The sequence below is a fragment of the Cricetulus griseus genome, chromosome 2 (genome assembly GCF_003668045.3).
Source record: "Cricetulus griseus strain 17A/GY chromosome 2, alternate assembly CriGri-PICRH-1.0, whole genome shotgun sequence".
NCBI lineage: Eukaryota > Metazoa > Chordata > Mammalia > Rodentia > Cricetidae > Cricetulus > Cricetulus griseus.
Genome location: NC_048595.1, coordinates 442,996,002 through 443,011,775, shown reverse-complemented (window position 1 = coordinate 443,011,775; position 15,774 = coordinate 442,996,002). Strand labels below are relative to the sequence as shown.

Here is a 15,774-nt window from a genome sequence, read left to right as displayed (position 1 = left end):
CAGAGTACAGGGTTGTGCTGCTCTTTGGGAGAACTAGTCACCAGGGAGCCTCCAGCCCACCGGGGTATCAGAGTCTCTGAGAGGATCCAGGACAGGAAGTATAGTCAACCAACCCCTGTGAGGATTGATCTAGAGGAGCAACCACATGGCAGCCTTTGAAAAGTATAGATCCATCTTCTAGAGCCTCAACTCTCCCAGTGGTCCAGCATTCTGGTCACAGAAAAAGAAGGTCCCAGAAGATGTAACCACCTATTCCTGGAACCAGGGCCTCCCCCAGGGAAAGGATGCAGAGGCTGATCTGGAGCCAGCTGTCTTGAGGGGTCAGGAGAGTAGGGCCACTAGCCTAAATCACCCAATCCCCCAACCCCGAGATAAGACAGAGAACAGTAAAGAGTCATTCATGGAAAAGGTAACTGCTCAAGTATGGAAAAAGAACAGCAAAGAAGGGGTTTCTAACACAAAGGACTGGCAGGGGAGGCTTTGAAAATGAGCAGTTTCTGAGCGAATGAATGAGATAACCATGGCTATGACTCACCCCAGGAAACAGAAGCCACAAAGCAAAGTGGTTTCCAGGCCCTACCTCCCCCAGTTGGGAGGCAAACATTCCCTGAGACAAAGACCTGAGGATGCTGAGCTTCCCATCTGCCAAGGGCCCAGGATGTGGGTCAGGCTTGGGGAAGGGCCTGGATTCGGGTAGCAGGGTAGGGAGCAGGCACCATGCAGAGCACTGACAAGCCTCGCCTACGGATACGAGACCAGGATGTCTACTCCATCTGAATTTCAGATAAAACAGTATTTACCATAAATTCATGGCAGATGGTTTTTTCATCCTTTTACTTGAAATTGAAAACTGAATAGCCTGCAGTTCTTGTTCTCTAAGCCTGCCAGCCCTGGATGAGGCAAACAACGTGTGTCTGTGCAGAAGAGCACATAGCAGAAGAAGGCATCTCCCACAAGTGGGAAGCCTCTCCTGTCTTTGCTGCTTCTACTTCCCCAGTCAGGAGTCCCCACTCCTAACATCCAGCCCGGGATGTTGACACCTCCATTGCTGACCTTCATGGCAGCCTGGTGGAAGCTGAAGGGGGGCACAGTGAGGCTCACAAAATTCTGCCTGGAGGTTTGCAGGACTTTGGCAAGGTTGGGGGTCTGGGTCCCCTCACCTGCAAAGGCCTCTGAGCCACTCATACCAGTTCCCCAACTTGTTTAAGCTCTGCTGACCACATCTTCTCTTCAGTGAGGGGAAAACTCTCCTTTGTGGGTACAGAGTCAGGGTCAAGAGCCCCACTAGGCAAGTGAACCTAGGGGTGTTACAAGCCCTGAGGGGAGGAGTCAGGTAAGGGCCAGCTTCCAGCTTTCCTGGGAGGTCTGAAGTGTATGGGTGGGGGCAGCTGAGCAATAGAGCCTAGCACGCGTGTGAGGTTGTAGATTCGATGACCAGCACTGCAAAGCAAGAGGAACAGGAGGGCTTTTCAGATGACTCAGGGAGCCCTACTTACACTTCCACCATCCATCTTCCTCTCAAAGCAAGTTATATTTTGTATATTACTATGTCGTTTATGATTTTATTTTTCTTTATTTGCTTTCCTAGGGTGTATTTCACAAATAAAAGTCATATAGCTTTGTATCATACAATATGACATTGTGGTGTTTATATATATGGTAAAATGTTTAAATTTGGATAATTAACATGTCATTGCTTTCCATACGTGTCATTTTTATGACGAGACTATTTAAGATCTATTCTCTATGCAGTAATTTGGAATGCAATGGGTTGGTATGATCCATAGCTACTATACTATAAAATAAACATGGTCTCTTTTCACCGTATGCAACTGAAAGTCAGACTCCTCCTACAGCCTCTACCTTTTATTCTCTGATTCTATGAGTTCAATTTTAAATTCCACACCTAAGTGAGATCATCTGGCATTTGTCCTCTATACCTGGCTTATTTCACTTAACATAATGTCTTTTTGAGACAGGGTTTCTCTGTGGCTTTGGAGGTTGTCCTGGAACTAGCTCTTGTAGTTAGTTAGGCTGGTCTCGAACTCACAGAGATCCGCCTGCCTCTGCCTCCCAAGTGCTGGGATTAAAGGTGTGCGCCACCAACGCCCGGCTTTTGTTTTTTGTTTTTCTTTTTTGGGTTTTTTTTAAAGATTTATTTATTATGTATACAGTATTCTGCCTGCATTTATGCCTACATGCCAGAAGAGGGCACCAGGTCTCATTACACATGGTTGTGAGCCACCATGTGGTTGCTGGGAATTGAACTCAGGACCTCTGAAAGAGCAGTCAGTGCTCTTAACCTCTGAGCCATCTCTCCAGCCCCTAACATAATGTCTTCTAGGTTCACACTCATTGTTGATTTCCTTGTTTTATGGCAGAACATCCCTCTGTGCACATCGTATTTTGCTTATCCATCCATCTACCAATGCCTACTTAGTTTGATTACTGTCCTGGTTAGCTTTCATTGTAAACTTGGTACAACCTACAATAATTAGAAAGGGAATCTCAACTGAGGAATTCCCTAGATTAAATTGGCCTGTGGGTCTGTGTGGGATTCTCTTGATGGTTGACTGAAGTAGAACAGACCAACCTGCTGTAGGCAGAACCATCCTAGGCTGTATAAGAAAGCTAGCTGAGCCAAGATAGAGCATACCTTTGATCCCAGTACTTGGGAGGCTGAGGCAGGAGGATTCCAGTGAGTCCAAGGCCATCCTGGTTACACAGTGAGCTCCAGGACTACCACATAGAGAAACCCTGTCCCCCGCCCCCCCAAAAAAAACAACATAAAAAGAAATAAAAGGCTGAGCATGAGCCTGCCTGTCTGCCAGCTTACCTTGGCTGTGACTTCCCTGCTCAGAAGTAATATTGATTGAATTAGCAGTCAGGCCTGCCTTCAGGCCCCTGCCTCGATTTCCCTCAATGATGGACTGTGATCCATATTCATGAGCCAAATAAAACCTTCCTGTCCCAAAGTTGCATTGGGTTGGTGCATTTGTCACAGCAACAGAAATGAAACTAGGACAATTATGTGTTTTAATTTACTATTTATTTATGCATCTGTGTGTGTTTGAGACGTGTGTATATATGTGCCTACAGAGACCAGAACAGGTTGTTAGTTTCCCTGGAGCTGGAATACAAGTGGTGTGGGCCACATGATAGGGGTCCTGGGGACCCAACTTGAGTCCTCTAGAAGAGCAGTAAGTACTCTTAATCACTGAGCCATCTCTTCAGCCCATAGATTTTTTGAGTTGGTTTGGTTTGGGTTTTTGTTTTTGTTTTTGTTAGACAGGCTCTCAGTTCCTCTGGCTGTCCTCAAAATCACTATGTAACTGAAAATGACCTTGAACTCCTGATCTGCCTCCATCTCCCAAGCACCGGGTTACAGGTCTGTGCCTCCACTCCTGGTGTTTGTGTGACCCGGGGATCTGGGATCTGGCTTTGTGCATACTAGGTAAGCCAACCAAGCTGAATGCCCCCCAGCCCTGATTCCAAATCATGAACAATGCTGCAATGAACTTGGGGATGCAGGTAGTTCTAGAAGACACAGATTTTCCTTTCTTTGGATGTATACCTGAAATGGGATAGCTAGGTCAGACGGTAATTCCCTTACTAGCTTTCCAACCGCATACTGCTTTCCACAGTGGCTGTACTAGTTCATATTCCCACCCACAGCACCCTCTTTCCACTCCTCACCAGCACTCCCTAGGAGAGTTTGTTCGTCATCCCCCTTTTAAAAAGACTTATTTATTTTTATTTTATGTATATGAGTTTTTGTCTGCATGTATGTCTGAACCATGAAGGTGCAGAACCCATGGGAATCTGAAGAGGGCTTGGGGTCCCCTGAACTGGAGTTAAGGACAGCTGTGATCCACCATGTGGGTGCTGGGAATCAAACCTGGGTCCTCTGGAAGTGCAGCCAGTGCTCTTTAACCTCTGACCCCTCTTTCTAGCTTCTCTTCATCACTTTTTGGTGATATAATCTTCAGTTGCTTTCTGTCACAACCAAACCTTTGTCTTATGGGATGAACTGTGTGCTTCTAAAATCCCGTGCTCAAATCCCCAGTACCTTGGAAGGTGACTCAGGTTGGAGACAGGCACTTTAAAGAGTTGATTATAATTAAATGGTCACTAAAGTAGACCTGAATCCAAATCCAATCTGACTGGTGTCCTCTTAAGAAGAGATTAGGACACACACAGACGGAAAGACAGACAGACACACACACACACACACACACACAGAGAGAGAGAGAGAGAGAGAGGATGATCATGTAAGGTCACAATGATAAGGTAGACATACACAAGCCAAGGAGAAGATGCTGGGAACAATACCAACTCCATCATGACTTTGACTTTAGATGTCTAGCTTACAAAATGAGCCCCCAAACATGGGGTGCAAGTTGTCACACCCTCTTCAGGCTAGAGCATCCCAATGGGTTCTGTGTGGCCCATGGTTTTGGGTCTACAGTCAGACTATGGGACTCACTTGCCCTGGATAGACAGGGGAGAGGCAGCATGTTCAGCAAACCAAAACCTACCTGCTCCAGGACACAGAGTGAGACTTCCCCAGGAGCCTGGCCAATGGCAGAACTTGAGCAAGGCCCAGCCCTCAAGGAACTCAGAGCTTAGCACAGGACACACTGCCCAGGCATTTGGGAACTCAGCAAATATTTGTGGCATGCTTCACACATGAATGAATATTGCATAATAAATAAGTTGCTGTTTATTTGGCCCTTGCTGTGTGTGGGGGCCCATGCATACCTGGTCTTTGAGACTTGCCCAAGCCTGCCAATGGAGGGATCACTCTTTCCACTTTCCAGATCATATTCCAAGGTTATAATAGCTGTCTCTGTTCCTATGCTCATTGTAGAAGCCAGATGGGGAGATGGATCGCAAATAAACTGCTCATGAACTGATCAACAAAAGTAAATAAACTCTATCTGCAGCCTGGGAGACAGAGTCTGTTGGCATAGCTACCCAGGCTGTGATTGTACCTCCACTGGACTCTTTGGTCACGAGTCAACCTTGTCCAGCAAGAGTCCAGGCTTTTTGTATTCCTGATCTTCTTATGGATACATCTTTGTCATCTTTGGAGCATCAAAATTAGACCATGTTTCGATTGGAGAGATGGCTCAGGCGTTAAGATCATTTGCTACATTTCCAAAGGACCTGAGTTTAGTTCCCAGCACCTGTATTAGGTAGCTCATAATAGTCTGCAATTCCAGATCTGGGGAATCAAACACTTCTGGCTTCCACAAGTACCTGCACTCGCATGTACAAACCCACCTGAAGACACACACACACACACATCGCCATAATTAAAAACAATAAAATAGTGTTTAAAATTAGGCCACATCTGAACTCTCCAGGCTGTTAACTTACATCATTTTCTTTCTTTCTTTCTTTCTTTCTTTCTTTCTTTCTTTCTTTCTTTCTTTCTTTTTGTTTGTTTTTCGAGACAGGGTTTCTCTGTGTTGCTTTGGAGCCTATCCTGGCACTCGCTCTGGAGACCAGGCTGGCCTTGAACTCACAGAGATTCCCCCTGTCTCTGCCTCTGCCTCCCGAGTGCTGGGATTAAAGGCGTGCACCACTAACGCCTGGCAACTTACATCATTTTCATCAAAGTAATTTGTTTTATTAAAATAATGCAAGACAATACTCATGACCCCAGTGGCTCCTAAAAAGTGAATTCCATAAATGCAGAGGCCCAGTTGCTTTGTTCAGCCCTCAATCCCTTCTGCCTTCAACACTTCAGACACACAGGCACTTTGGACACTTCTTTCACTGTTGCCATAAAACATCTGGCAAAAGCCACATAAGCACTCTCTTTGCCCCATCTACTGCGAGAATGAAGACCATTCTCAGCAATCAGACCGTCGACATTCCAGAAAATGTGGACATCACTCTGAAGGGGCACACAGTCACTGTGAAGGGCCCTAGAGGAATCCTCCGGAGGGACTTCAATCACATCAATGTAGAGCTGAGTCTCCTCGGGAAGAAGAAGAGGCTCCGGGTAGACAAATGGTGGGGTAACAGAAAGGAACTGTCCAGACTATCTGCAGTCATGTTCAGAACATGATCAAGGGAGTCACACTGGGCTTCCGCTACAAAGATGAGGTCTGTGTATGCTCACTTCCCCATCAACGTTGTTATTCAGGAGAATGGGTCTTTGGTTGAAATCCGAAATTTCTTGGATGAAAAATACATCCGCAGGGTTCGGATGAGAACAGGTGTTGCTTGTTCTGTCTCTCAAGCCCAAAAGGATGAATTAATCCTTGAAGGAAATGATATTGAACTTGTTTCAAATTCAGCAGCTCTGATTCAGCAAGCCACAACAGTTAAAAGCAAAGATATCAGGAAGTTTTTGGATGGTATCTATGTGTCTGAAAAGGGAACAGTGCAGCAGGCTGATGAGTAAAACCTAAGTTAACCAGTTCCAGAAACAAGATCCTGAATTAAGTACTATTTGGGGTGTCTTTTGGGACAAAAAGACTTGTATTGATTAAAAAAAAAAAAAACCTACAGAAGCAAGCAAGGGTTTGTTTCGACTCACATTTTCAGGGTTTATTCCCTCAAGGCAAGGATGGCTTGGAGCCAGCAGCAACTGGTCACACTGTGTCCACAGTCAGGAAACAAGGAGAAATGCATGCTGCAGCTTTGCTGCCATTTTCCTTTCTAGTCAGTCGCAGACCTCAGGCTGTGGGATGAAGCTGCCCACATTCAGGGCATCCAATCTAGAAATTCCCTCATGGGCATGCCTAGGTGTTTATGTCCTAGGTGGCTTTAGAGCTTGTCCTAGTTACCTTTTCTACTGCTGTGATAAAGGCCATGACCGAAAGCAACTTGGGGAAGAAGTCCATCACCGTGGAAAGCCATGGCAGGAAGGAGTTCAAGGCAAGAACCTAGAGGCAGGAACTGAAGCAAAGCCATGGTGACTGGCTTGCTCTCCGTGGCTGACTCAGCTATGTTCATTACACTACCTTCCCCAGGGGCAGGGGCAGGAGGGTGGTGGTGGCATTTTCACATCAATCATTAATCAAGAAAATGCCCCCACAGACTTGCCTACAAACCAAACTAAGACATTTTCTCCGTTAAGATTCCCTCTTCCTAGATGACTCTAGTTTGTGTCAAGTTGACAAAAAACAAACACTACAACCCCACAAAACTAACCAACACAGGGATAATGTTAACCCTCATGGGCACGTGATAACTATTTGTTGAATAGTGACTAGTTTTAATAAAAAGGGAAAAGTTATAATATTCTTTATATAATGTGGCAGTAATGGTGTGTGTGTGTGTGTGCGCGCGCGCGCGTGCGCGACTATGAAAAAAATCCAGTAGTTTCAGGCTATCAGAGATTATTTCCAGATGTTGTAGTTGTAGGATAGTTGTTCTAATTCTTTATATTTCATTATAATCTAGATCTCCTTCTCAATAAAAGTAACTTATTTTTTTAAGTTTGAAATTGTCAGGGGTGGGAAAATCGGGACATCATTGTGGGAAACACATCTCCACTCCCTCTGACTTCTCACTTTTGGGTGACCGTTTTCTCTCTCAATCTTGCCAGGGACTGAAGTCTACCCAACACTATCACCTTTGCGCCTTTGCCTTCAGCTGTGCAGAAGCAGACGGGTCTGGTCTTCCAAGTTCCCAGCCACCTTACCAAGGCATGAAGGATTTGCACTTAAGATGCTGCAATCTCAGCCCGTGTGGAAACCTGAAAGGACACCCCTTTCCCCGATGCCACTGCCACCACCGCCAAGGCAGGATCAAGGCCCAGTGCAGCTCAATCTGAGTCTTTCATCTGAGAAGCCCTGGGCCTGGGGATCTGAAGGAGTAGGTTAAACCCATGGGAACAAACACAGAACTATTTTGTCTAGGCACATGCCTTGGTATGATGCTGTGAGAGAATACACCGACAGAAGCAGCACAAGGGAGACAGGGTTTATTTGGCTCACAGTCCCAGTTTGCAGTCTATCATAGCAGGGCTGCCACAGTGACACGAGTGTGAGAGAACTGGCTACAACTCATCCACAGTCAAGTAGTCACGTGAGTGAGGATTAATACACACAGACCCCTGCTCAACTCATCTCTCCACCCTCATACACTGCAGCATCCCTGCATACGGAATGGTGTCGCCCACAGTGGGCTGGATCTACCTATATCAACTAATGTAATCCAGATAGTTCCCCCACAGACATGCCCATAGACCAACCTAATTTAGACAATTCCGCATTGACACTCTCTTCCCAGGTAATTCTACATTGTGTCAGGTAACAGTTAAAACTGATGATCACAGGGCACTTTGCTGGAGGGGGGGATAAAGGCATGTATCCTGTTTCTCAAAGGAGGGGGGGCTCTTTCTCATTGAGTCCTAAGCAACCATCATGAAAGGCTTGTTGACTAGTGTCCAAAGTCAGGCTAACTAAGCGCTATTTGCTCTTTCAAAAAATAAGCAAGAACAAGGCACACAGGTCAAGCAGGGCATAGAGAGCTTGAAGATTTCTGCTAGAATGAGAAATCTTAGAAGGCAAGGATCAGAAGATGCACCTCAGGCCAATGCCAAGACCTGGGGAGCATCTTACACAGTGGGGAGCCCGTGGCCTTCCTGTCTTCCCGTGTACTCCACACACTTACCAGAACCTCTGCCACCCAGACCCACAGGGAGTTCCCTACTTGCCACGCCCATAAGCCTGTGATTCAGCTTTGCTGACAACCTGGTCCCACAAAGACAGCTTCAACCAGACACTGTGTTGGCTGTCTCTGGACCTGTACTGCCTCGTCTGGCCAGAATGCAAGTCCCAGGAGGCAGCTGGGACCCTGGATGTCTCCTCAGGACACCCTAGATACCCTGGATGGATGGGTGATGGGCTGAGGAGGAAGTAGTGAACAGTTTGCTGATGGATGCCATGGCATGTCACTAGACACCCCCCTCAGATCACAGTCCTTACTTCCTCGGATGTCAGGAGGGTTGAACTCGGTAGTATCCTCTCTAGGGAATCCCGGCCAAAGTTGTTTTTCTCAGTCACATAGCCCCAGGCAGCCTATATTCTCAAGAAATTGGTGGAATGGAAGCTCGTTTTTTTCAGAAGTTTCTCCCAGAAGTGGTTTCCGAAGGCAGGCTCTAAAATGAGTCTTGAGAGCTAAATCACCAAGGAGGGTTCAGAGAGGGACAACTGGCTGTTTTAAGACTGTTAAGACCCTAGAGGGGCAGCCTTCATTGTGGTAGGCATACCAGCGGCATACCGGCAGGGGGCACCATCTCCACTACTTGGAAGGACTTTGGGAATCCCTTGGTCTGTTGAGGATACTACAGAGTCTGGGACCTTCATGATAGCACGGAGACTTGCAGCCCCAAAACAGAACTGGCTGAGAATGAAATCCAAAATGAATTCCCAGGTAGTGGAGTTCCAGGAAGGCTTAATTCTCACCTCCCAGAAGCAAACTGTCCCAAGGTCACATTCCCAATTGAGGGGGCCCTTTGACTGGGTAGGGAATACCTAGGCAAATGTCCCTGATTTGCCCCAATAGCCAGGCCTCCGGAGCCCACTCTTACATAAGGCCAGCAATTTTTCTTTTTTTCAACCACAGCAAAGTGATGGCTGACTATTCCAGAACCTAGCCCATACTCCTACTCCAGCAGAAGACTAGAGTCAAGTCACAGCAGGATCTCTCTGGAAACTTCCAGGCCCACTAAGAGAACAGACACAGTACTTCAAGGGCTGTTGGTATTCCAGCACAGACAGCAGGGACCCAGCAAAAAAAAAAAAACATACCACCCAGAGCTGCATCTAGGACCCACAGGACCCTGAAAGGAATGAATGGATCAGAGAGATGGACGTGCAGAAAGGATGTAACCAAAGCAGGAACCTTCCCATTTGGAATTCAGACCTGAAAACGGGGATAAACGTTGACCATGGTGACAGAGCATTTTCAAATGGCCACCAGCCCAGAAAAACACGGAACTCTAGCTTCCTTCCTAGGTAGAAAGAACTCCCTGTTCACATCAACACTTAGCACTGTGGGGATCGTGTCCTGCATCCTCACCAGTGTTGTTTCCATTCTGCAATGATACTGATTTCAAGGATGGAGCATTAGAGAAAGGGAATTTTGAGCATGTTTCCGGGGTGATAAGCAGGCTTGTTTGGGAGGCTCAGAGCCTAGCCCATGGACAAAAGGAAAGGGAGATGAGTTGGGTAGGTAGGCCAGAGCAGTGAGGCCAGGGATTCTTGGGCAGTCTCAGGGAGCAGGAGGCTGAGGATGAAGACATCGAAAAGGAGCCATCAAAATCCTCCCTGGATAAGTAGGATTCCAGGGCTAGATGATGTTGGAGTTACCATGAGCCTCCCAGGATAAGCAACTCGGGAGTCCTTTAGTTTGCTTTCATTTTTTTCTTATTCAAACAAAATCGAGTGTATTGTATATACTGTGCTGAGCAGAGTCTTCTCAGACATTTACAAAGTTTAACCACATTTTCAAGAGTTCCTATCTGTTCTGACTCTGGTAAATAAGACCCTAAGCTGATACGCCGTGCTCCCCTGTATGGCCCAGCTATGGGCAGAGGCCAAGCTAGGCAGTGGCAGCCGGAACCCTAAGAAGTAGGAAATGTGAAGTGAGTAGCATGTGGTCCCTTGAGGCCTGGGGAGGTACGAAGTGAGCAGGGGCAGGAGCCTGCTGGAAACTTCTGCCTTCTGTTTTCTGTCAAGTGGTGTTTCCCATCAAGGCAGTTTTAGATCTTACTACTGGCTAGCAGCAGCCACCATGCTCCAGAAGCCACACTATGAACATTTGAGGAACTGACTCATTTAATCCCCAGAACAACCCCAGGCTAAGATTAGACAAGACCCCAGCAGACAACAGGCAAAGGGTGTGAACAGGCATTTCTCCAAAGAAGATATACAAATGACCAAGTCCATGTAAAGACAGATGGTCAGTGTCGGTAACTGGAGAAATGAAAGTCAAGGGGTCCAGAGATGACTCGGTGGGTAAACCATGCACAAGCCTGACAACCTGAGTTTGGCTCCCAGGGACCTACATAAAAAGCTAGAGGTGGTGGCATGCATCCCAGCACTCCTAGGACTCCATGGGAAGTGGAGACAGGAGAGGCTCCCAGAACCTCATTGGCCAGCTAGTCTGGAGAACATAGCAGAGCAGCAAAAAACCAAGAAAGACAGACCCTGCCAGGTGGTGGTGGTGGTGCACTCCTTTAATCCCAGCACTCAGGAGTCAGGGGTAGGCAGATCTCCGTGAGTTCAAGGCCTGGCCAATGCTGATGGCAGCTGTAGCCTGGGGCTGGACAGGTATGGCCATAGGACCTAGGCTCTCTAGAAGTTATTGCCTCTTGGCCAGTTGGAACATTGCTCCTGAGATGACCCTGTGATGGCGAAGACATGCCCATATATGGTCTTTCCTGAGACAGAGATCCAGGCAGGTTTTCTTAGTATTTGTTTGGCAATATAGGCCATTCTCTTTGTTCAATCTAAATGGATAAATTTTATATGTGCTTTGCAATTGTTATAAATTTAGGACAGATGATACTGGGCATAATGCTGGCATTGGGGGGAGCACAAAAACCAGGTCTGCACCACTGCAAGAAGCTGCTGAATGAGGCCAGGCTCATTCTGGGGACGCTCAGGGCTCCTCATGCAGGAGGGGCACAGAGTGGCTGTTTTTATTGAGTATAATGAAATGTTATAAACAAACAAACAAATAAGCATTCAACTTGCTGAGACCTAGAAGGTTCTCCACAAATGCTCAGTCTACCCTGATTTGTCCCCTTGTACATAATGTGGACTATGCTGGCCTTGAGTGTGAGCCTGCTATCTGCATGGTGATTACATTGGGGATAGGGTAGGGACAGGAGCTGGCTCCCAACTGGCCAGAATGAACCCATTAGCAGCTGGGGGCTATACATTCGGAGTATTCCCATTGTTCACTGTTGACTTTGTGTCTGCAGAGAGGTTAAAATCTGAAAAAGGAAACCACGGTCTTCAAAATTTTCCAGCAAGAAATAAAGGTGAGATGTCACTGGAGAGCCACACCAAAGCTTTCTTCCAACAGGCAAAGACTCCTCCATGCAACTAAAACACACCCAGCCCAACTGGAGACCAGCCGCAGGGCTCCTATACAAAGCAAACAAAGGGTTGGACTGCTACAAAAACATTGTTAGAGAAAGTGGGTCAGTCTTTTAATGATAGTGGAGATGGGGGTCCCTGGTCTCTCTCTCCCTCCTTCCCTCCTTCCTCCTCTCTCTCTCTCTCTCTCTCTCTCTCTCTCTCTCTCTCTCTCTCACACACACACACACACACATACCTCTCTTCTCTCTCTCTCTCTCTCTCTCTCTCTCTCTCTCTCTCTCTCTCTCTCACAAAATGAAATAAAAGCTGAGGCCTAGTGGTAGGCCCTTAAGTCATTTGGGAGGTTCCATCCTCGAAAGGAACTAAGGTTGTTCTCAAGGATCCCCAAATAAGTCTCTAGAGAAAGTTATTTCAAAGAGTATGACTGGCCCCTCTACTCCTCTAGCTTCCCGTCTGACAATGTGACCTTCTCCCTCATGTTCCCACCATAGCACCATCCACCATAAGACAGGGTATCCAGGGAGGGCTTTTCAGAGCCAGCAGAACCTTCACACACCAAAGCTGTGTGCTGAGATGCAACAAAGCTTACATCTGAAGCAAGGGGGAAATAATTTTTTATTTTAAGGAAACTCCAAATTGAGGAGGACTCTGAAACCTACAGATGACCCAAGGTTAAAACCGGAAAGTATAGGGGAAACTTAGCAAACCGGGATCCACTTGACTTGAACTCTATCTGTACCCCTTCTTAAACAGTGCACTGCCCAGCCTGGGAGCTCCCAGCAGCAACAAACTCCATGCACTCACTACTTCAAATGATACAATAGGCCACCGCTTTCCTGGTTATTTTTCTTTCACACACAGGACAGAGAACGCAAAAGAGACCTAAAGACGGGATAATCCAGCATGAACTAGTCTTGGGTGTATGTACAGTAAAGCAAACTGTATCTTCTGAATGAACTTTTGGGGGAAATTTCTGTTTATTATTTTATGCCTCTGTATAATTGCGTGTGCACATGAATACGCACTGTGGGGAAGGACATGTATAATAAAGACTGACATAACCCGAACCTGCCACTCAAAACAGAGAGCCACCCGCACTGTGAGCAACTCTTTCTCCTCTTCCACTTCCTCCTCTTTTTTGTCCTCCTCCTCCTCTTAGACCCTATAAAATAAGTCCGGGACAATAACCACTGCTCTTGGACACTCTAATTCCCTTGTAGTGTACTCTGTACTGTCTCTTTAAATATAACCTTTTGCTATTTTGCTCTGTATGTGATTTTTTTAATTCTCTGAATAAAACACTAAGAATCTAGAAACACCTGGCCCAGTCTAAACAAAGCTACTGACAACAAGGTGATGATACAACTTAATTCCTAGGGTGAGATACCATCAAAAATTGCCTTTTAAGAGAGTTGTGTAATAGAAATAAAAAACCACACAGTGTTGCCATAAAAACTGACAGGGTGATCAGTGGAATCAAATCAAAGACCCAGAATAAATCCACACACCTATGGACACTTGATTTTTGACAAAGAAACCAAAATTATATGAAAAAAAGAAAGCATCTTCAATAAATACTAAATTCAGGATCTAACTGGATGTCAGCATGTAGAATGCAATAGATCCATATCTATCACTCTGCACAAAACTCAAGTCCAAGTGGATCAAAGACATCATCATAAAACCAGATACACTGAACCTAATAGCAGAAAAAAATGGGTACTAGCCTCGAATGCATTGTGCCAGAAGACAACTTCCTCAACAGAACCCCCATGGCACAGGCACTAAGATAAACAATTAACAAATGGGACCTCATGAAATTGAGAAGCTTCTGTAAGGCAAAGGACACTATCAAAAGGACAAATCAGCAACATACAAAATAGGAAAACATCTTCATCAACCCCATATCTGATAGAAAGCTAATATCCTATATATATAGGATATATATATATAAATATATATATATATATGAAACCAGACATCAAAAAAGCAAATAATCCAATTTTAAAATGGGGTGGATATCCAAACAGAGAATTTTATCAATAGAGGAATTTCAAATGGCTGAGAATCGTTTAAAGAAATGTTCAACATTCTTAGTCATCAGAAAAATCAAAATGACACTGAGATTCCATTTCACACCTGTCAGAATGTCTAAGATCAAAAACACAAGTGACAGTTCATGTTGGAGAGGATGTGGAGCAAGGGGAGCACTCCTCCATTGCTGGTGAGAGTGCAAACACTACAGCCACTTTGGAAATTAATATTTCTCAGAAAATTGGGAATTGGTCTATCTCAAGACCCAGCTATACCATTGCTGGGCACATACCCAAAGGACTCTCCACCATATCCCAAGGACACTTGCTCAACTATGTTCATAGCAGCTTCATTCATAACAGCCAGAAACTAGAAACAACCTAGATGTCCCTCAACTGAAGAATGGGTTTTTTATTTTTATATTTTTTTTTCGAGACAGGGTTTCTCTGTGTAACTTTGGAGCCTGTCCTGGAACTAGCTCTTGTAGACCAGGCTGGTCTTGAACTCACAGAGATCTTCCTGCCAAGTACTGGGATTAAAGGCGTGCGCCACCAACACCAGGCCAAGAATGGATTTTTTAAAACATGGTACATTCACACAATAAGTATTACTCAGCTATTAAAAACAATGACATTATGAAATTTGCTGGCAAATGGATTGAACTAGGAAAGATCATCCTAAGTGAGGTAAATCACACCCAGAAAGACAAACATGGTATGTACTCACTCATAATTGGACATTAGCCATAAAGTAAAGAATAACCATGCTACAATCCACAGACCCAGAAAAGCTAAGTAACAAGGGGGGCTCAAGAGGGGGTGCACAATTCTCATTGTGAATGGGCAATAGAATAGACATTACCAGTGAACAGAGGGTCTGGATTGGGAGGGAACAGTAATGATTAGGTGGGGGAGGATGGAGGGAGAGAGTACTGGGAGAGACAACTGGAATCTGGGGACATCTCTGGAACATGCTAGAAACCTAGTGCAATGGAAACTCCCAGGAATCTATGAGGGCGACTCTAGCTAAGACTCCTAGCAACAGGAGATATGAAGTCTGAACTGGCCATCTCCTGTAACCAGGAAAGACTTCCAGTGGAGGGACTGGGACACCAACCCAGCTACAAACCCTTTGGCCTACAATGTGTCCTGCCTACAAGATGTGCTGGGGTAAAGATGGCGCAGAATTTGTGGGAGTGGCTAACCAAAGGCTGGCCCAGCTTGAGACCCACACCATGAAAAAGAGATCACCCCTGAGGGCCAGGACCCAGAGGTGGGACACCCCAGAGGCCTAGGATAGAACCAATCACAATTGACAACAAAAAAGTCAATGAAAATATTCATAATGATAATCTGCTGTATTCATAGATTGGTAGGTAGCCCAACTGTCCATCAGAAAGGCTTCGCCCAGCAACTGAAGGAAACAGATGCAGAAATGAAGACTTCTTGTATTATATGACAGCCAGGACTCTAAGCAGCACTCCCAGCACTGATGTCAGTTGGGATATGAGTCTTGGAAAAGCTCAGCCTGCCCCACACCTCTGCTCAAAGCTGGCCACTTCTGACCTCAGGGGGTACGGAACAGCAAAGCACCTCAAACAAGTGCTTGACTCAGAAGGAGCAGCAAGCAAGGTGCTTCCACCCAGCCTGCTGTTAGCCCTGCG

General features: G+C 45.9%; 1 pseudogene; it reads left to right on the top strand.

Moving 5' to 3' along the window:
- Positions 1-5,828: 5,828 nt before the first annotated feature.
- On the top strand, positions 5,829-6,477 carry LOC100771713 (annotated as a pseudogene).
- The last annotated feature ends 9,297 nt before the right edge of the window (positions 6,478-15,774 follow it).